General features: G+C 29.5%; 1 protein-coding gene and 1 long non-coding RNA gene across 2 annotated transcripts in view; one reads left to right on the top strand and one right to left on the bottom strand.

Moving 5' to 3' along the window:
* The window catches only part of LOC121119438 (uncharacterized), a 221,082-nt gene that overhangs the window by 56,702 nt on the left and 141,706 nt on the right, over positions 1-22,674 (top strand). The window lies entirely within an intron of this gene.
* LOC139905773 (uncharacterized) overlaps positions 6,625-22,674 on the bottom strand; it is a 37,984-nt gene continuing 21,934 nt past the window's right edge. Inside the window, exon 3 of the long non-coding RNA XR_011780813.1 lies at positions 6,625-6,902. This is a non-coding gene — a long non-coding RNA (uncharacterized lncRNA). The remainder of the gene's footprint in view (positions 6,903-22,674) is intronic.

Below are 22,674 nucleotides of genomic sequence, written 5' to 3'. Positions count from 1 at the left end.
CTCTATAAAGATCCTTTTTCTTGGTTTTTTAGGTAAAAGAAATCAGGAAACCATTATTTCCGTTCATGGGGAAAAATTTCTTCTGTATAGGTTGGACCTTAAATACTGCAAAATCAAGAATTGCATATCACTTTTTATTTCTATAAGTAGTAAAATAAAATTGTGCATTAATACAACTGAATATCATAACACTATGTAGATAACAAAAAAAAAAATTAAAAATGGTTGCAGTTTGTAGAAATTACAGCTTTGAGTCTTTTAGGCAAGAACTCACAGTATCACTTTGGGAATTTTGACAATTCCAAAATTAGGGAGGGTTTCAGTACATCCAAATAAAGATGGGCTTTCCTAAAAGGACCAGATTTCAAAATCCATATTATTCCACTTTTGTATGATATTGGATATGTAAGAGTGAGAACCATCTTGTTGAAAGGTCTAAGTCTCTTACCTGAAGTGAGAATCGGCTCATGGGTGGATGTTTTTCTCCAAGATAGTGCCCAAGTGCTCAATGCTGTTAGTTTTGATCCCCGAGGCACAAAGATAATGATCACCTCATCGGACCAGCTTATCTTACACCTTACCATCACTGACTCTAGAATGTGTTTCTAATAGACCTTACGGGGGAAGTCAATTCTTTTTTTTATTACCAAAATTTGATCATTTTGAGTGGGCGTATCAGACTTAATTAAACTTAGAAATTTCTTGATTTTGTATAATTTATCACAAAAAAAAATTATAATGCTATCTCTAAAGTTATATAAGTTTGATTTGAAATTAATTTTTTTACAGTATTATGGGTAGACCATGTGTATAGAATTTAAAACTACATATTTAGAATTCCAATAAATTACTAGAGCGCTGTCCATCAATATAATAGTATCAAAACACTGACGAAATAGATATAAACCTTATAGTATGTATCCTACTGATATCTTAACTCTTGTCATAGAAGATGACTGTCTTTCTTGTATCCCGGTTAAGAGCTTCCAATGGTGAAAATTACAAATGAAACATTTTAACTCACAACTATGTTGTTTTTAAATGTTCATCATTAATCATGTAGTTATCAACTATATGAATCTTAGCATGAATAACTTAACCTAAATTCCCATTAAAAAGTACTTCATGATTTGATTAGAAAATAAAGTCAAAATCTTTTGAATTTTACTTAATTGAGGCCTTTTCATTAAGGAATTATAATAACATGTGAAGGTTTTATAAATATAACGTAGCTCAATGACAACCCGCTTGGGAGAAATTATTCTCTTGAACTCAATGTGCATAGGTTCGTGTCCCGGTTGTTCCTAGAAAAGGAAATATATTTCATTTTATGGACTTCAAAGAAGATTCCTCGTTTAGATGGAGTAAATGTAATTTTATAATGCTTACTTATACTTACATTTAAAAAATTATTTATTCATTTATATATTATGTGTACACAACTAGTAAAAAATGTTGCAGGGAGAAGGAAGGGGTCAGACATATGGTATTACTAAATCAAGACACTCTTTACTATCAGCTGCCTGTTGATTTTTTTAGGGGTGTGTGTGTGAGGGGGAGAGAAGAAAAATAACTATTCCCATAAAGAAAAGACTGTTCTACACTTAAAATACCATTAGAGTAAGGAAAATATATAATTATATAAGAAATATAGTTATATGAAAATTCATATAAACTAATTATATTATAGAATTTAAAAAAAAATACATACACCAAAGATATGCAAAATGATTATTTCAGAGGGAGAAGTTAACATATTAAATAATGAACAAAAAAAATTAAGAGCACACGCAACAACAGTTTTTTATTTGTAAACATTCCTTACAAAAATGACATCCTTACATATAAGTTTCTTTTATTTATACCAATATAAATGATAGTAAAATGAGGGCTGAATAATATGTATTTTACTTAACATTTCTAAAATGTCTATATACAAGCTTCAGTAAAGATTGGTCTTCCTCACTTGTTTTTATTACAAATTTTAATCAAAACAATTTTAATTGACAAAAATATTAAATTTTAAAATGTTAAACAAAACTCATTTATTATTATGGATGTAGTTGAATGTATCTATTTCCAAGGAACGTGTTGGAAGGGGTCAATGGCATTGATAAACTTCCATGTTGCAATAATTTTATATATTAAGTACTTATTCATCAAAATCAATCTAAAATTACTAATCTTTCTCAACAAAATATATAAACGAATTCACAAATTATGCCATCATGAATGAATAAATAATTGGGTTGATGATCTTTTGCACAACAAAAGTTATTTGCGGAAAAATGTAAATGAATAAATAAATCCATCATCGTAGATTCCTTGAAAATCTTGATAATACATATATTGTAGATGAAAAAAAACAAAAAACTTTTCTATTTCTTCTCATTTTATATTTGTAGAATTTCCCCAATAATAAAAAGAAAGTAAAAACTTTAGATTGAATACCAGGTATGAAAAAAAGAACATCTTGTAAAGTCATCATAATCTTATTTCTCATATTGTATTCAAATGAATGTTTTTTTTAGTCTTTCCGTGGAATTGAAATTGTTTTATATGCATAAATAAATCATTGTGCGTCAGATCAAAAGTTTTGATTTTATTTGCCTCTCTTTTGTATTCCCAGGAGCTCTATAAATATAAATAATGCAAAAATACTTTTTGTTCTGAAAGATATCTTTCCATATGTTTATCAAAGGTAAAAAAAAATAATAAAAAAAAACATATTTAGAGTTGTAAGTCCTAAGCATGTTTGGTATGTAAAAAAACAATAATCATCATGGTGCCCTTGAAACCCATGGTAGTTAGTAACATCTCTTGGAAGAACACGCACTAACTTTCAGGCAGAATGGTCTATTTCTGTCTGTTTTGAATATATAGAGTAGAATTACTCCGATGTTTATCCTCTTATAACTCCAGAACAAATCCTCAATGTTACTCTTTTTCTTTTACGCAATAGTAATTACTCTATCCTAGATGTTCTCTCTTCTAGAATAAAGAAAAAGACAATCTCACATCCATTATCATATATTTTCATCTTTACTTATACCCTATTATAAGTTATAAGTGCGTTGATATGCAAAAATTTTGTAGATACACATCACTTTAGCATAAAACGTTACAACTTTATCTCATGTATATCTTGAACAATATGTATTTAACTTTTCATTTAATGAATTATATAAAGGAAAATTTTATTTCATGGAAATAATTAAATAAAAGATTTTCCATATACACATTTTTTGTAGGAGTAAATCCCCAACAAATCCTGGAAAAAAGGGATCCTAGTATCCAAAGACAGAAATCCCTACTATCGAATAAAGATTAGTCTCTAATAAGTGAACAAAATAGCGACGTTTACTAACAGCCAATTATTTTCGTACTTTTTTCTCTCTCGTTCATTTTTTTTTTTTTTTTTTTTGGGGAGGTATAAGGTATAACATATGCATAATTTGTACAAAAAACATAACAACAAAAGTAATTTAATATTGCAGTTAAGCCACAAATAATTACACTGATTTATAGCATCTTTAAAAATATTAATAAGAATGAGAAGATGAAACGAGGGTTTTTATTTCTTCAAAATTATAAGGAAAATCACAAAAAATAATCCTACTTAAATAATTTAAAGAATACAAACCCAATATTGTGGATCTGCTGTATCAGGGGGGGGGGGAACGGACAACAGCCTCCCCAGAAAGAAATAAGAAATTTGCAGACTAGCATCCATTTTATCTGTCTTAATTGTCTATGATTTGGTCATATTTGGAAAGTATGTCCTTCGATTTAATCATTTCAAACGAACTACCCATTTTTACGCGGGTATATCTATCGCAAATGGTTTGTTAATTTCAAATGTTTCCCTTTTTGCGTGTGTACACTACTGTATATCATGGTGTTACCGCACGAACACAAAAAATACAATGTATTTTTGTTGTAAACTGTAGATGTTTATGCTCTGATCGTTTATTGGTTGAATTATAAATACTACTTTTAAGCTTAAAGCAATTCCCAGCAATGATTAAATCATAATTCCATAGTTTACAAGAATTGGATAATTGGTTAATAACTAATTTTCGGCCTTTTTCGCTGTTTCTTATCGGATATTGCATAATACATTAATAGCAACATTTCTGTGTATAAGGGGGGTTTCCCCCACGCATTCTTATTAATCAAAGAGTCTCCCAAACCAAAAGTGAGTAGGGGAGTTTTATCAAAATGACGTCATATTATTGATGATTGCATTATTATGCAACTTTTCATTGTTATGTTCTTTCAAAAAAGTGTGTTGACCAATGGTCCCATATGCTGATCAGTGACTTAGATGTATTATTGTATTACTCTGTGTTTCTGTAAGTCCTTTGTAATTAAGACTATATAGCTACAAATATAAATTACCAGCGGATAGTCCAAAGTTCCATTGCCCGTCTATTACTGCAACAGAACTCTACAAAAGAATGACAAAATATTCAAGTAGATTTGGCAATTTCTTTTTTTTCGTCAATCAGTAGTTTTTTTTTTAATTTGGGAAGGGTTTTTTATATTAGGGATTTTGCCCACTGTTCATTTAGAAAAAAAAAGAAGCAATTGTTTGGCCTTGTATCTTGTTGATGTGTTCCAGATTGTTTTTACCACAAGCAACATGAAAATAAGTCTTTATTTTTGTTTTTGAGGTCTACAGAGAGCCACATTTTATATACTATCAATACGTCTTGATAGTATATACCAAAATATTTTTCAAACAACAAATATTAAATAACTTACAAATTATAAAATTTTTTAGAGTGCTGTTTTTTTTTATGAACTTGTATGTTCTACAAATTATAATTTTTGTCATTTTCATCAAAAATAAGGAATTTATTAGATTTTCAAAAATAGATACAGTTTTTGTCATTTTTTTGTAGTAATTAGCCATTTTCTCGAAGTCCAAAAAAAATATATAACCTGGAGACATGTACCTACTATATTAAGATCTTTCAAATAAATTTTTTTTACTAAATCATGTAATATCCAAATAAATATATTTTTGAAAAGTGCGAAACCAGAAATTTTGGACTTTCAAAGTCGTTATTATTTTTCCTTTTTCTTAGGGTAAAGGAAGTAACAACCCACAATCTCAATATTAGGGCAGAAAAATTTTATTTACCTGTCTAATCAATTATAGAATAAAAATGGGGTTTGCTAATTATTTCATGTAAATAAATTTCCTATAATATTAGTTATGGTTGTTCTATTTCATTCAGAATGTATCAAAGCACACTATGACACTTCGAAAGTCTCAAAAAGAGGAGTAAACGTAAAGGCTAATATTGTAACAGGGGAAGGGGGATTGCTATTGTAAAATATTCATATACCTATATCAAGGAATTGAGATTAAATGTATGCATAAATTAGTAAAGTTTATCTACACCGTTATGTCTTCTCTATGAAAGCATATAAATATACATCTACAATAAATAAAATATGTAAATTAAAGCTTTAGAATATGTTTAAAGCTCTGATCTTTTGATATTTGTTATTTATTATTTATTCGACATATTGATATTATGACTTGAGTTGATTTAGTGGATAAATTAGATAGTTGGCATTACCAAACGTCCTTTAGGATTAAACTACACTTAACCTTTTTTCCACTCTCAGAATGCATATAGTAACTAACCTTCTGTGTTTTTGTTTTTTTTGTTGTTGCCAATTGTTTATATATACTTAATTATTATATACATTGAACTGATATTCATATCAATGCCAGAGTATGAAATGAAAAGAACAAAACCTCTTGATGATATAAATTGCAATCAAAATCCTATGTAATAATAGTATTTGTTATATAAACATAAAACATAACATATAGTAAGCTGCTTGAAATCTTCATGAAAGAGTCATCCTGTGAAAATTCATGCAAACAGCAGAAAGCAAAAAACTATATTTATCTCAAAAACTAGCCTTGACTCAAAGCTATGAAACTAAGTTGCCACCCACGCCTATTAGGTTGTAGAGTTTGCTTGTCGTATTAGCATCCCCTTCCTATGCGAGATGTCGCTTGTAATGATACCACAGTTGAAATGAATTTATCATTTTTTCTTATCTTTCTTCTGTATGTATGCAAAGTTGCATACATACTTCCCTGCACAAAATTCACCTTGCTAATTTAGCTAAAAAGTAAATTCATGGAGGCTGTATAGTGATTTATATTCAAGTATACTCGACGCCCTAGCCTAATTTTTTTTTTGTGCAATCAATCATATTTAGAAAAAAATTGTTGACGTGGTCTTCGTTTATGGTTTGTGTCAAAATAAATCGGAGTAAATTAGCCAAATCAAAAAGTATTTGAACTCTTCCCGGTCTCTTCTTTTGTATTGTATTGACTAATGATAGTTATCATATTTATAATAAATAGCAATATATAATGAGTAAAAATGAAGCTAGATTTGTACAAAAAATATGCCCTTAAACGTGTGTAACTTTTTTTTTTTCAAATAACTTTTTTTTTTAATTTTCAAATGGCAATCTCATCAGTATATAAAGTAACTACGTACTTTTTTTACTTATTTTCCAGGATTGACAACCCCCCCCCCATAAAAAAATTAACATCAACAAGTCATATTTGTTAGTTTACAGTTTAAGATTATAATATAGAAAGTCTTTATAAATAAATTGCATATTGGTCCGTTCCAAAACTATATACGTGTGGACCGGAGGAGTTTAGCTCCCACCCATTTCCAAAAACTTGACTTAACCAAAACACAGATGTTTAGAGGACCAGTCACATTTAATTGATTTCGTATCCATATTATTTTAAATATTCCTAGTTATAAAGCATCATGGTTCTCATAAATAATTTGGATCAAACCAACACATCATCAACCTTTTACAATCCAACCACTGAATCATTGTTTCACCTTATGTAAACGGAATATATTTCGATATTTTATTATTAATAGGTTAATGTACTCATATAATATATTATTTTAAATAACTGAAAAAAAAAATACTTTGCAATTCTTAAAGTAATTGGAATAACATAAAATATTTATAAACATAAAAATTGAATTTCACTGAAAATGGGAACAATTTGCACTTATTTATGATCTTTTTAGGATCTCATTCTATTAAAACCATTTTAATTTGATGTAGTTTAATAGGATATGAACGTGGTTTACTTAACTATTAGTTCACTATGACTCAATATGCATGTGTCATCACTAATTCTTATTTTTCTTCCAATGATTAAAGACGTTATTCAGGTCCTTCAATCCTTACTATATTATAAACCTCTACCAGTGATGTGTGATTTAATTTGAAGAAGTTCAACGATAGGTTCCAACATCAACTAGTGCCTTTTTCCAAGTGAAAAGTGTTTTTTGTGCGTTTTGTGGGCATGCTTTATAATTGAGAGTGCTGCTTGTTTGTTTGTTTACAAATCATCTCATATATCCGATGCAAAACTCCAACAATTTTGGCTTTTCAGCAATAGCACCCTGAGTATTGCCCTAGCGAAATTTTCAATGGTTATGAGTATGACTTGATTTTAAAGCCGTGTCTTTTTCTGCAAGAAATTGATCACCTACTTTCGAATTTCGATTTTTGTCCATGGATTTTTTCAATACATATATATAAATATAAAGCTATGAATATTGCAGAAAACATACTATCATGGATGTACCGGATGACGAAGTAACGGATAATGATGTCTTGGAAGTTGGAAACAGCTGTATGATTAATACACGTACCTCGAAAAGTAGGGACGAAACAATTTCAACAATAAAATCAACGAAACCTTCCACTATGTATGCACTCGCGTGTTGAGTGATTGATGCATTGTAATATCATGTAATGAGCCGAACTGTATCCAAATACAAAAAAAAACCATGGAAACATACAGTTCTTTAGATTTACTTTTCCAAAAAAATGCAAGAGAACTAACTAGAAGAATAAAATGGTTGTTTAACCTTAAATAATCCCCTAATTGGAAACCAGTTCCAACCTATTTGTGAAAAATATTTTGAAAGCAAAATGTTTTTCCCAAATACATCGGGAAAAAAAAATTAAGATGTGATGTAATTCCAACGATAAACGTTCTCTTACCACCGGATAGTAAAAATCGTCAATCCAGCGAAGTAGAATTCGACTTGTCAGCCTTAAATTCTGAAAACCATGTGATATGTGTTCCAATGGAAATGTTCAGCTCACTAACAATATAATCAACTTTACATTAAATTCTATTTACTTTTAATATGCAAGAAGTTGAAGTTAAAAATAAATGACTGTCATTAATACTTAAAAGAGATAAAACATGTAAGTTATGTTCTATCTTCAAGGAAAAAAAAATGAATTGTCTTGAATACAACTAATTCAATAAACACAATGAGTTGTTCTTTAATGCTAAGATTGACAAAGTAATACGATCTTTTCATAGATTCAATTCGCCAAGGAGTGAAAGTCAATACAATTTACTAATAATAATACATATGGATTGAATTATATAATTGATGATGACAAGGCTAAAGAATTAACATAGAATAGTCCTTCAATTTCATTCACCAAATGGGTTAAAGTGAAATCCGACAGTCTTTTTCGTAGATTGTATTGATAGACTTGGAGGAGGGGGGACTCAGAACTCCCAAATCTTTGAAATAAAAGAGCATTTTTTTTCTATGTGAAAGTCTTTCATTTTTAATAAATGTTTAGGATGATTTCATACAAGATACAATATCTATTTATATGTAATAGCCGAATATAATATGCTCTACAGTCCAAACTTTAGAGAATAAAGAGGCATATTACCTTTAAAGTTCTAGCATGATTTTCCACTTTTTTTTTTGAGTGAGAAAAGAGTCCAGCTTCTATAATTGACCATGTTGACCGTACATCACGGCCTCCGCCTAATAAATTGGAATTAATGTAAATATAATAAAGATAAGTTACTTTTGCGTGATATAGATCAGGGCAGTGAATGACTCTGAAGATTGAAATAGGTTTCTTAGAGATGAAGCAATGTTGACTTAAGTAGGAATGGACGCACGGATTTCAATGAAGGAGTGGAGGACGGAGGGAAATAGTGAGTAACTCTTTCTGTTTCTGAGCCACACAGAGACTTTTAATTAAGTGTTTTTTTATAGAGCTTCCTGTTTCTTGTGAAGTCAAGGATAAGCCGGTTGGAGATCTGTAGGAAATGATGTATTCTTGAAGATGAGTCAATAGGTGAGAAGTGACACAGCCCGCAGATGTGAAGGGCATCTGTCCTCTCAAGGATCCTTCTCTACAAGGAGATAATATTCCATCCGGGGAGTGAGGAAGGAAGGAATATCCCTTGAACGGAACCTGACGTTGTAGAAAGGAGATGAAGGCGTTTGACTCGCCTGGAACTATTGGACGAATGTGGATCCCTATATCATATACCGGGTGTCCGGAAAGTCCTGACTGATTTCTAACTTCCAACTTCATTAAGATCTACAAGGACTAAAAGTAGAGATACAGAGAAATGTATGTGAATGCTTGTTAGGAAGATCTATTGATTGAAATCCCTCTGGACACACTGTCTTTGGGATCCCGGGAATTCTTCAGTTCTCCTTCTCCTGAGTAATGAACAACTAATAGTCGCTATAATTCCAAGCCGTAGCTACTAGTGACTATAAGTTGTGTGAGTGAAAAAGAAGTCGTAATCCCTTAATTATATAGTCCCAGTCTTAGAAATGACTTATTTGCATTACTATTAATCAATTAGCAATTACTTTTAGATTTGAAAGATTAGGATTTAATATTTATTTATTATTTAACTATTCAGATGTTGCTTCATGAACGCACCCTAGTGGGAAAAATACATGTTGTTTCCACTCAAATATTAAAAAATCATGACGAAAAAGTCTTTGAAGCGCTACTTTCTTTTAATACTTTAGCGTAACCTTAAAGGAAGGGCCAAAGAAGGGAGAAGAAGATAATATAAAGAAACGCAACAGTAGATCTGCTTATAATGAAGTCACTTGAGTGGGAGTAAATAAAGAAATTAATCAATTTACTCTTAAAGGAAGAAAAACTTCAGAGAGTGATGAGTTGATTAATGAGACGGGGTAGTTCATGATACCCCTCTTTGTAGATGGTAGATGGTGCTCTTATGAGTTCAAAAGATATGTCTTTTGGAAAGATAGCAACCTTATGGACCATGCTTTAGGGATATTACCCGATGATCTATACTTAATATGCTTACTCCTCCCAAGCATACCTCTTTTTTCGTCATTGATAATTTTTTTTGAAGGAAGAGGTCCTGTCTAAAGTTAAATTGTCTTGTGTTGTTATTTTTCTTAACAGAGAAGAAGATGAGTTTGATGTTAATGTGGAATCAAGACAACTCATGAAAGACTTGAATGTTCCTCTACCTTTTGATGTAAGAGTACAATAAATCAAAGGAGTTAATTCGACAAATACTGTACGTCATAGTATAGGCTTCTTCAGGAGAGTAGAGTCGATTGTAAAAGCAAAGAAAAGATCCTATGAGAATTTTAAGGAAATAACAATAGAGGTATATTGGAATGGTCCGAGAAAGCCCTTAATAGAATAGATGGGCAAAATCCACATGTAAATGTTAAAGTGATAGGAAACTACATTAACCTCCCAAGCTACTTATCAATAGCTTTAGAGACCAAACCACTTTATTTCTTACGAAGAGCGAAGCAGTGTGGAAGACACTATCATTTTTGAATGTATACACAAATATAGGTCTTAATCTGAGTATCATACGTCAACTGTTGAGTACAATGCCGGAGAAAATACGAAGAAAACAAATACAATGACACTTCCCTCATCAATCTCAATTTCAGAAAGTTCTAAATATAGTGAAGAAACTTGGAGAAATTGAAATGTCAACAAATGCTTAGAGCGAAGGGGAGGTAGAAGACATCGTATCTACGTTTAGATAGCTTTAGATGCAGCAGACCTTCACGTCCTAACAAAAATCCCGATAAGAAATATCCCAAACACAAGCCAAACATGTCACCTCTGAGACTGAACATAAAACTAAGAAAACTATAGGATTAGGCCTTCTGTCGCCACCTAGAAGCCGTCATTGCCAATAAGGTTTGCTACTTTAATGATTACATGAGTTCAGACACTCATCTATTTATTGTGTTCATTTTATTGAAATTCTATTGTTAATTAATATATTATATCTTGTTGAAGTTTAAAATTCAGTTTTCAGATTTTAATGGACCACTCGGTGCTAGTATATTAAAAACTAGTTTGTATGTTTGTCGACGTCTAATAACTCCGAGCAGTGCCGGGTACAACTGCTAGTATTAAAATGAAGCAAAATATCTTCAATTGTTTTTATAAGCTTCATAACTCATTGACTCATTAATCATTTGTACATATGCATGGATTCTTCTACCAATGGGTATTGTTCTGCATGATTACAAAAAGAATATATATATATATTAATTTGTATCATTCATTCATTATATGGATAAATAGAACTATCTTATTTTTTGCATACTGCATAGTGAATTAATGAAATTTTAAATCTGCACAGGGTGGTCCAGGGGGGGGTTAAAATAGAGCTCAACACTCTCGAATATGCCTTTTGGCTGCATTTTCAGAGTGGTGTATTATATTGTATGCCTGTATCAAGGCTTTCTTTCATAACTTCAGGAAGAGATTAGATGCATCCAATGGGGGCTATATTGAGTAAATAATATTCATGTTTGTCTTGTAGTGAGCAGTATGGTCTGTGCTCTAGAAAGACTATATTAGCCTCCTTCTCCACATGATCTTAAACTTTTTGAATTTTTGAATGTAGAGTATGTTCGAAGGAAGGCCAATGCAACTTCCAGGCTCATTAAAGGCTCCTTGACGGCAATCGTGAAAGCTGCATGACTAGAAATTCCAGAAAAATTTCTGCTTAGAGCTGAAGCCACTGTAGAGTTGATTAAAATTGGATTTTTGTATGATTTATGTAATGACTAATAAAAAATAATGTGGTTCAAAAAATAGAATTAATATCTTTGTTTTCCAAAAACAAAGAAATATTACTTTTTAAAAAAACTTCATTGCATGTAACATGAATATAATTTTGAAACATTACTTTCTATAAAAAACGTCATTCAATAAATATTACTAAAAAATTTACTAGGTTAGCCAGTACATTGTGCAGAATAAGGGCATACATTTATAATTATATATGTTCAATTTCAATTGGCAATGTTAAAACTAACAAAAAGTATTTATCCATGTTCCAATGCGAACCCTTATCTGAGAGTATTTTTTTATAGGAGAGTAATTACGAAACAACCTGTATATTTATTAAAATTATTTTGCTAGACTCCTACTAAAAAAAAACCAATTTGACTTTCCTTATTCTGCAAAGAAAAAACAAACATGGTGGCCTACATAAAATATTTAGAGTATAGTATCTTGCACATACGTTCATTGAATATAAGATAAGAAAATAAGTAAATGTATATATTTTTTCATCAAATATATTTAATTTTATAATATATAAAAAAATTGTTATATATCTATGTTTTGATTCTTTTAATAAGATGTATTTGAGATATTCCATTAAAGAAATGACAGGTTTAAGACATATTTCTTTATTTGAAAAAAAAACAAATCCTGTAATATATCAAAAAAGTTAGCCTTAATCGATATAGGTATAATGATCATCCACAGAAGTTTGAATTTGGTAATACAATTTTCATAAATTGATAAAAATAGGTCATTGCTTCTACTTTGAGGAAAACACTTGCACCAGGTGTAACGAAGAAATTTACACATATTTATCAAAAACAAATCAGCCGTTGGAAAAAAATAAATTAAAATTGGTCATTTTTTATAAAAATATACTTTAAAGTCAGATCAAACAGGAATATTATTTCCCGAATATAGCCTCAATTAGATGCAAGTGCAGTCTCCAATCTCTTCCTGAAGTCCTTGCTGACAAATTTGATATAGGATTCGGGCATATATACCATTTTTAATTGACGGTAGCCTTCAGAGTATCAATATTTGGGTGATGAAATCAAAAGCTTCTCATTATATTTGATTGACTAGTTTTTTTTCAACAAAATATCTGTTAATAGGTCTATTATTCAATTAATATAACGGAATTTTCTAGAAAAAAAATCATCTAAACTTCCCAACAATCCTTACTAGAAGTGTGTAATTTTTTTTTTCATTATAGCTGGTATAAATTTACATACATAATATGTACTAAATTAAATTAATTGATTTCCCAACAAGCAAAAGGTCCCAATATTAGTTAGTAGCCAACCAATTCTTAGCAACTATGTAATTATTAATCAATAATTGTTGGGAGTCCTTCACAGTTTCAAAATAACTAAAGAGTGGCCCACAAAACTTTTTCCGATGCCCCGATAGCGCTCACCATTGACCGTAACGGTAGCTCCTTGCTCGTTTTTTCACTTTCGGCAAAATCAGCAATATTTTCAATTGAGCGCACTGGACGAACACGGGAACGTGTTGTTTTATCCATTAACGAACCAGTTTCGCACACACGCTTCACAAATTTATCCACAAACTGCCTGGAAAGCCCTTTATTTCGACCGACGTAATTTTCTTGCAGTTTCCATTTTGGAAGTAAGTCTTCAGTATTTTCTATTTTTTTTCGAGCGTAAACTTAACCATTTCGTAAACCGGGGACCTTTTACAAAATATTAGACACAATGAAAATGTTACTACAGCTGTCCAATGTCAAAAAAGTGGTAGTTCAAAATGCAACCTCTCCATGGGCCACCCATTATTTACAATTTAATTAATTACTGAGGGAAAAGAAGCTCAAACATCGACAACTGACAGCAAAATAAAGTATACATTTAGTAAGGTAACGTCGTGATGTTTCTCACAAATTTTCGAGTGATTATTTTCAGGAAGGCTCTATTTGGCGCAGTTTTTTTTATTTTTTAAAAGTCATTCTTTTCCACAAGACTTTTTCCAGCATGATCAAAATTTCCCTTATTTCAGTTGACTTTAATAATTAACTGAATACATTATTACAATATTGATAACCTAAACTTACCAAAATTTAGGCAAAATATTCCATATTTAGTCACAACTATAGAATAACTTCAATATGATTCGTTCAAATTTATTTTAATTTCCGTTGTATTACTATGCTCAAAAGAAAAATAAACAAACAAGATTGGAATGAGTGTTTTAAGGCTGTCAAACTTAAATGTATATTATGAAATCTAGCTATGAACAGAATTACCAGCATTTGAGGAGTACATATATTTAAAGGGCACTGAAATGATACTGCTCCTACAATAAACAATCTGAAATTATCTGCCTTGGAAGGAGGGCAGCTAAAAAGATGCACCCAAATGAATAGACACGAAATAAACATTAATCTTATCAATGTTTATTTTTTTGAAACCTTAAAGGATTCTAAAAATACATTTCGAATCACTCAACAGACGATTAAATAATGACAATCTATCCGTAAAGAACAAATATTTTTTATAGATCCGTTGCTTACGTTTAAGTATTACATATATACTTGAACATGCGAAAGTGAGAAGAATCCCATATGTTCTTTAGGGCGTGCATTCATTTGAGCAACATTTATTTCAGCGAGGGTAATCTTAGCAACATTCATTTGAGCAAGTATTCATTTGGACAAACTTCCATTGAGAAACGTTCATTCTAGCGACATTTTCATATAGTAAATATTACGGAAGAAATTACGTCATTATTAAACGTCGGCACTCATCACCCACCAGAGTGGCGTTCAAAATCAAATGGGATAACTCTCGAAGGAACAACTGAGGCTCTTATCGGACTTCGTCTCAACTCCGTAAGCTTATGTGGAGGGTTGAATCTACGAAACATATTGAGTGGGATGTCATTCCAACACTTCGATCGATGGATCCTCTAGAAGTAGGATCTTCACAAAAAGGATGTGTATTTTCCGATCATTTTCGTTGTCCAATGTTATGAAAGTAAACCTTTGATTTATTATTCATTTTTGACTTGATTCAAAACTATATTACTTGTATTTAGGAGAAGGCTTTACGGGAGTTGGGACGGGTCTTTTGTGGGTGCTCTTACATCTCTCTGTTAGCTTCATTGAATGCAGAAATATTCATCATTCTTTTCCTGGATGCTATAACCCAATTGGGAGAATGGCAGTCTTTGATCTATTGATTTTCAATCCATCCTTTTTTGAACACTGTAAAATTAGATAAGTCAATTTCTATACTTCTTTGCAATTGAGCTTCTGAGTTTGCTTCCATGATCACGGTCATTTCATCACCATAAAGATATGTAAGATGCTTAATATTTCCAAAACTGACACCGAATCCAAGATTTTTTTTTGTCATAGCGGTTCTTCGCTCTTCTATTTGCAGTTACAAAGAGCAGGGGGTCGAAGGACAACCCTGCCGACAACTTTTACTTCAGTAAATCGGTCTGCTCCCTTTACTTCCAACAGTTACTGCCGATGAACCAGTAGCCTGATTGGGTTAAAAATACGACTTGGTAGTTGTTTTTTCAACGATCTCAAAATGTGAAAATGCGAAAGGGAATCGAGTGCTTCTCAAAAATCGATCGTTCTATCGCAATAATAGCTCAAAAACTCTTGTTCCTATCCACTGCTTCAATTGCTGTCTGAATATTGCGGGAAATTTACATTTTTTCCCCTTTTAAAAACCCTTTTGGCTCTGGTCCTACTTTTTTTATTTAAAATAGATTCAATCTGACGTAATATAAGTTTTAAAGTATTCTGTATATTTCGTTTAGTACAGTGATTTGCCTCCCATTGTCAAGTCTTAAACCATCTCCTTTTTGGGGATTAGAACAATTTGTCCTTAAGTTATAGCTTCTGGCAGATATCCCTGCTTTTCCATATAGTTTCTTCCTTCTAATTGCTTTTGAAGCCAAATCTTTTTTCTATGCATTTAAATAGATATGTTGCCACTAGATGATTCGTTCATCATAAAAACGTAAATTTCTCGGAACTTTTCTTATATGAAGTGATAAACAGATATATGCAACCTCTTACCACTTGATCCTTGTCAATAAAAATTTAAGGATGATATGCGACAATTGCAGACTCACTTTTTTCTCAAAACTATTCCACACTGTACGATACGTATCTCACTAAATATACACACAATATGTGTAAAGTCTTACGCATACATAAATTCAAATCAAAACTTCATTATAATTATTTGAAGAATAAAAAATCAGAGCGCCAAATAATTTGACTAGTCACTCTCTTCATTTTTATATTCTTTTTCAAAAAAAAAAATGAATAAATAAAATTTAGGAAAAAGATTTTAAAGGAAAAAAATCAAATTTTTTAAAAGTCCACAGCTGTTCACAAAACATTTAATTTTTTCTAAAAAAATTTAAGAAAATATGTTTCAAATATAATGTTTTTGAAAAAATAATTCCAAAATAATTTTATTCTAGAAAATTAAATATTTCAGAATTTTTTTTTGAAAAATTAAATATTTTGGGGAAAAAAGGAAAAAATTAAATGAAATTTCAAATAAATATTTAATTTAAAAAAAATAAATGATTAAATTTTCTATTAAAAGCAAAAATTTCATATTTTTTGGGGCTGGAGGGGGCTACAACCCCTCCAGCCCACCGCCTTCTAGATATGACAACTAGAGTCTATGGAATTTTAATACTTGCGGAAATAAAGATCTCTTATTATGTAAAAGATCTTGTTATTTTAGGTATATATTGAGTACAAGTTGCGATTTTGTACAAATTACAACTTGTATAAGTAAATTGTACAAGTTGGAAACAAGAAATGAGATTAATAATTTTAAATGAAGAGTTTACATTACTTGGGATAAGGATCATTCAATTATTGAATATTCTATGAATGATCTATATATAAGTGGTGTAGTTTTTGGCTTTTTTAATACAAATTATTAAAATATAAGTATTATGTGAAACATGATAGAGTTCAAATACCCACAGTTATTTTACTACTAAAAAACAATAACTATGTCATTTTGATATTTCTAAATGAAATGAATTTATAAAATAATAATTGGTTAGGAGAATGACCAATTTTATTATTAAATAATGAATTTTAAGAAAAATAAATTACAACTTTTACAATTTGCTTATAAAATCTGCAACTTGTAAAGACATTGCAACCTGTACATAACATACACTTGCATACTAAAAAACTGTGCTGGAAAAGTTCTTATACTATTACAGTATTCATCATCAGGGTTTTTTTATTAGCGTTTTGTTGACATTTTAGGGTTAAAAGTAATTCCCACATTATTTTTTTTTAATATTAGGGACTATTGATTTTCAATTAAAGCTTTTAATTGATTTTGATAATCCCTTGACAATTAAAGCAAATTTGTATTTTGCACACAAAAACTCTTATAATAGGACAGGTCATATGCTTATAACTTAATTTTTGGTAAATAATAGTTGCAGAAGTCAATTAAATCTTTTGCACATGATTTTGAATTTTAGTCATGGATCAACCAATAAAATTCTGTTTTTAAGAAGTAAAAAATGGGGAAATATAAATATTTTTATAGAACAAATAATTGATTTGAAGTTAATCCTACCCAAATATTCAAAATTCTCAATTTTTTTTTGTGGTTTTTTATAGAGCTCGCCGTATTGCTTTTTGAATTATGTAACCCGATCTCACCCGAAATCAAAAAACAAACCTTGAATAGTAAGAAAATGAATAAGCTAATTTGTGGTAGAACTGGTGGTTATATACCTATAATATACACTACCTAATCCGAGTGCTAAAATCCATATCGTGCATCAAGAGTAACAATTTAACATTTAATTAAATTATTAAATTATAATTCATTTAAGCTTATAAAATGTAATAGTAAAATACGGGATTTCATAGGAATTTTGAGTAGGTGTAAAACCCTAATAAATCCCGGGAAAGCCGGATTTTGAGAGCAAAACTCAAATGGCTACTACATTGAGTTTAATTTTTCGGTCTGGGAATCGTAGATGAGTCTTAAATCATTGTTATTTAGCTATTTTGGTACATCTTTGGTCGTAACCTGTCTTGTAGTAAAAATTCAGTATACAAAAAAATAGATTTTGATCGATTTTATCTCCTTTTTTATTTGAGAAAAGGAAAAAAATATTTTTTGCTGTCTATGACGAATTTCTGTCCACGGATTGAACCGGTTCTGAAACTTAAGAGACTGAGCAAGAAAAAATCGATCTCCGAATGTGTCTCAACACTAATAGTTACATTGGAGGAAATAGAACTAGACTCTTGAATTTGTGTCTCAGGAAGGATAGAAAGGATTTCCTTTTTTTTTAAAAGACGATATTACCGTGTTTTTATTTCTTTTTTTATTTGAATTAAAATAAGATTTGAATAATAAATAAAATGAAAACTAGAATATGTATAAGTATATCAAGCTCTATGGAATATGAGTTTGAATATATAGGCAGATAAGATGACAATTTGATGGGGTTCCCTCCTTTTTTTTTTCGTGGTTCCTTACTTCCCATGAATACCAATAATATATATAATTCACAATTTTCCAAGTAGCTTAGATAAAAGGTAGAAGTTTATGTTATGAATTTAAAATTGCTCTGAAAATTACTATAATTTTTTTTTTTTTAAAAGACTGTTTTGATAATATTTTGTATGAATTTATTGTAGTTTAATAAAATGAGGCATGGTTTAAAAAAAAAAAAAAAACTTTAAACCTTTAACAAATATATTTTTGAAAATAAAGTAGTCTCAAAAAAAAATTTACTTTCTTAACACAATGGAAATGTAGCTTTAATTTTTTGCTTGGACTAATAAGCATACTATCACTTACTTCATGTCTACAATACAACTCCCAGGCCTTTTATATTCATTGTAACCATTAAACAAGCTGTGTACTTATGGGTTTCATCTAGGGATGTGCTGATATTGAAATTTCAACTGATTTCAATTGAGATTTCAGTAACATTTTTATGAAGGATTACGATACTAAATAAATAACAAAAGGGTTTACTTTTTTTAAAGTTTAACTTTTTATCAATTAAAACTTCACAAGAAAAGACATAAATATATCAATAATCTTTATTATTTATAATTAGCTGTAAATAATTTAAAATTAAAATTATTTAAAAAGTTAGTTCCTCTCTGGGCTTAGGAGTCAATTTATTCCTGGTTGGCTCAAATATATTGCCGCATTACTGAATATAATTTCATTTTCAGTGGATGGACCCGAATTTTGTTATAGGGGTCTATTATTATTGAACATAATATATGTTATAATAAAAAAACACAACATAATTTAGGAGCGCATATTCTTAAATGTAAGTTTATCTATTCTCTTTTACTATTTTATGGTCAATAACCGATTTTGATACTTCAACAAAGACTGATTCGTAAGGATTTTGATGCATTGGTCTACGCTAGTTTCATAACTTTGTTTAAAAATAAATTCTGCTAACTTTTGAAGATTTATTATAAACTAACAAATCCGAACAAGCTGACAATTAAATAAAAGACTCGTCCTAAACTTAGCCTCCGACGAAAAACAAGGCTCTGAGGGCAAGAAAAAATTTCATTAAGTCTAAGGAAATTTAACTTATAATTTTCCCTTAATAAATATTAGATTAATAACAAGGTTGGTGAACTGAGTAAAAAAGAAAACCTATTTAAATACATGACAAAGAGTTGATGGATCATAATATCTATGATATTTAAACTTTGTATCATTTTTAACTTTTCTATTCATTTTTCATTTGTAAATATCAATTAATTTGCTCAAATACTTGTATAAATAAAAGAAAGATATTTAGAGAAAAAATACATTCTTTTTAAAAAAAAAATCGTAGTAACAGGAGTGTAAGGGCTTTAGAAACATGTAAATTTGTTATTCTTATAATAAAAAGATTAAATTAAAAAAATCATATTAATATATTAATTTCCTAATGCAAAATCAAATTGGGAATCAAATTAGTTCCGACCCGAATTGATAGGATTGCATGTAACTTTTGCATCCACCGTTGTATACCCAACACAGCTCCTTTTTTTTTTTTTATAAACAAAGATGTGGTGTATTTTCCAGTTAGCTGTATTAATTCATTTTCACAAGTTGACTCAATGGTATGATTTAAAGCAGCTGCCTCTACTTATTATGAACTCAAAAAATATTATATAGGATTTGGATTTTTGTATTAATTAATTTCATTCATGGGCTTATCTCATACTCAGTCCTTTCTACTTATTTTGATAAGAATATCAATTCAATGTAAATAATAATTAATCATTATTCTCTAAATATCAATTAATACAGAAGGCTGGCTACAACATGTTTTTTCTCAAATTTTCCTTTTCCTTTTGACAATCAAGGTTAAAAGAGATAAGAAAGCTACTCGGGACAGTTATTTTATTGAAAAAGAAGAATTCAATATATGAAAAGAAAAAACAAAAGAACGACTTTTAAGTTGGGTTGTACCATTGAATTAGAATCGGTTTTCGGAATAAGCTCAATAATCGATTCTATTGATTCAATCATCTTGAGTACAGAAGAAATTATTTAACTTCTGAGCATGGAGAATAGTTAACCTTTTTATAATTTAAATTTATTAACAACTAATTATAATTGATAAATTTATGTTGTTTTTTTTTCATATACGTAATTAATAAAAAAAACATAAAAGAAATAAAATAATTTTGTCATTTACTTATGAAATTCTTAATAAGGAATCGGTATTGGAACCAAAATTGGCTCAAAATTTGGTAACAGTACAACCCATCTTTTTAGAAAAACAAAGAATAAAATTTACTAAACCTTGATTAAAAATTGCTAAATATACGAATAACTACTAAACAATGCATTATTGGGATTAATAAAGTTGTATTTGTAATTTACTTTTATGCTTCTAGAGCATACTGAAAAGTATTGGGGGTAATATCTAGATTCAAAGGAATAAAAAGTAATTTTATATATCTTGGTGTGTATAATACCCCAGTTCACTAACGCAGGGTTAATAAAATATAATTTTATGTTGTTGTTGTTTTTTTTATCATAAAGTTCACTACGTTAACATTTCCATTGTGCTTCTTGTGTATAATGAATTCAAAAAAATAAAAATATTTGTGAAAAACATTTCCCCGACATTGAAAGAGAAAATCTGTAAATTTATTGTGGTCTCCAGAGAGGCTCAAGTAATTAAAAGTATACATATGTAGTTTTATTATCATTTGAAATGAAACAGAATATGACTTTTGGCTCAAATATCCACATTCATCTGAACACTACATATATGGACAAAAAAAAAGGTGTAGCTTAGAAAAATATTAAGGATGTTGTTATACTTAAAATAATAATTTCATAAAAAATAATTGTAATCCTTTTTTTATGAAGTTTCAAAAGTGTCCTATAAAAGTAAACTTATGAAAAAAAGTATTTTTGATTTCATTACCTGTTATCTGCGTATATCCATTGAAAGTGATAAATATATTAGTTAACAATTTACATTACAAATTTATATATTTTTCTCTATGCATACGACATATTTAATTAAATTGACAGGGGATCAGAGTATGAAATGATGGCTTTATCCTACAAGAAAAAAAATTTCATATCTTTTGATAGATTTTTATATAGCTTTACGAAGGTATAATTGACAGTAATAAAAATAATTTGATCTGTCACTATTCTAAAAAAAATCAAAAATTAACTTGCTCACCCCAAACTAATTGAAGAATGTTTGGGAAAAAAAGAAGCTTATCCACCATGACGTTTTATTAATTTACTGAAAGTAATATAAAAAACTATCAATACTTTTTTCTAATATAAACTTTTTACTAAGGGTATACCGATCCATCGGAATTGGCAAGAATCGGCCTTTTTTGAAATATCGGAATAGACTCATACTACTGATTCCACTGATACTTATGCAAATAAAAAAATAAAAAATGTATTTTTATTTTTTTTATTTCATATGGTCAACCAATAAAAAGAGGTGAGGGTAATAGTATAAAATAACTAGTTTCAAGGTGAGGGACTCCAACATGTAGGAAACCAGGATTAAATTATTTTCTTAAAGTATAAGAAGTGCAATAATAATATATCGAAATAAAAATTCAAATCATGACGTTTCCTGAGTTTTAAATACCGTTTATTATTACTACTGTAGGTGACGAACACGAAAACGACCTTTTATAAATCATCGTCCGATCCATGATTGGTCTTTTAAGTCTTTACAATAAATTCCCAATTTGCGAATATTTTAGAATATATTCGGTCGTAAAGGAACCATATCAAGGGAGTCCGCAAGGGGTTTGCCTGAGGGGGCTGTAGCCCTTTCCAACAAAAAAAATTAAGGAATTTTTTTTATACAGTAGAAAATTCAATATTGAATTTTTTTCTGAAAAAATTTGAAATTTAATTCAATTTTTCACAAAAAATTTTAGTAATTTAATTTTCTGTGAATAGCTATAAATTTTGGAAATGTTCCTCCGAAAAATTAAATATTTACAATATGATTTTTGAATTTTTTTAAACAGCTGAAAATTTTGAATTTTTTTTTCATAAGATTAATTTTGATATAAATTTCTTTGGACTTTTCAACTTTTTTCCAAAATATTTAATATTAATAATTATTTTTGGAAAATTTAATTTTTTGTGAATGGCTCTTGATTTTTGAATAAATTTTTCAAAAAACTTAATATTTCAAAATTATTTG

The sequence above is a fragment of the Lepeophtheirus salmonis genome, chromosome 6, assembly GCF_016086655.4.
Source record: "Lepeophtheirus salmonis chromosome 6, UVic_Lsal_1.4, whole genome shotgun sequence".
In the NCBI taxonomy this organism is placed as follows: Eukaryota; Metazoa; Arthropoda; class Copepoda; order Siphonostomatoida; family Caligidae; genus Lepeophtheirus; species Lepeophtheirus salmonis.
The sequence above is the reverse complement of the archived record's forward strand: the minus strand, read 5'-3'. Positions and strand labels throughout refer to the sequence as shown.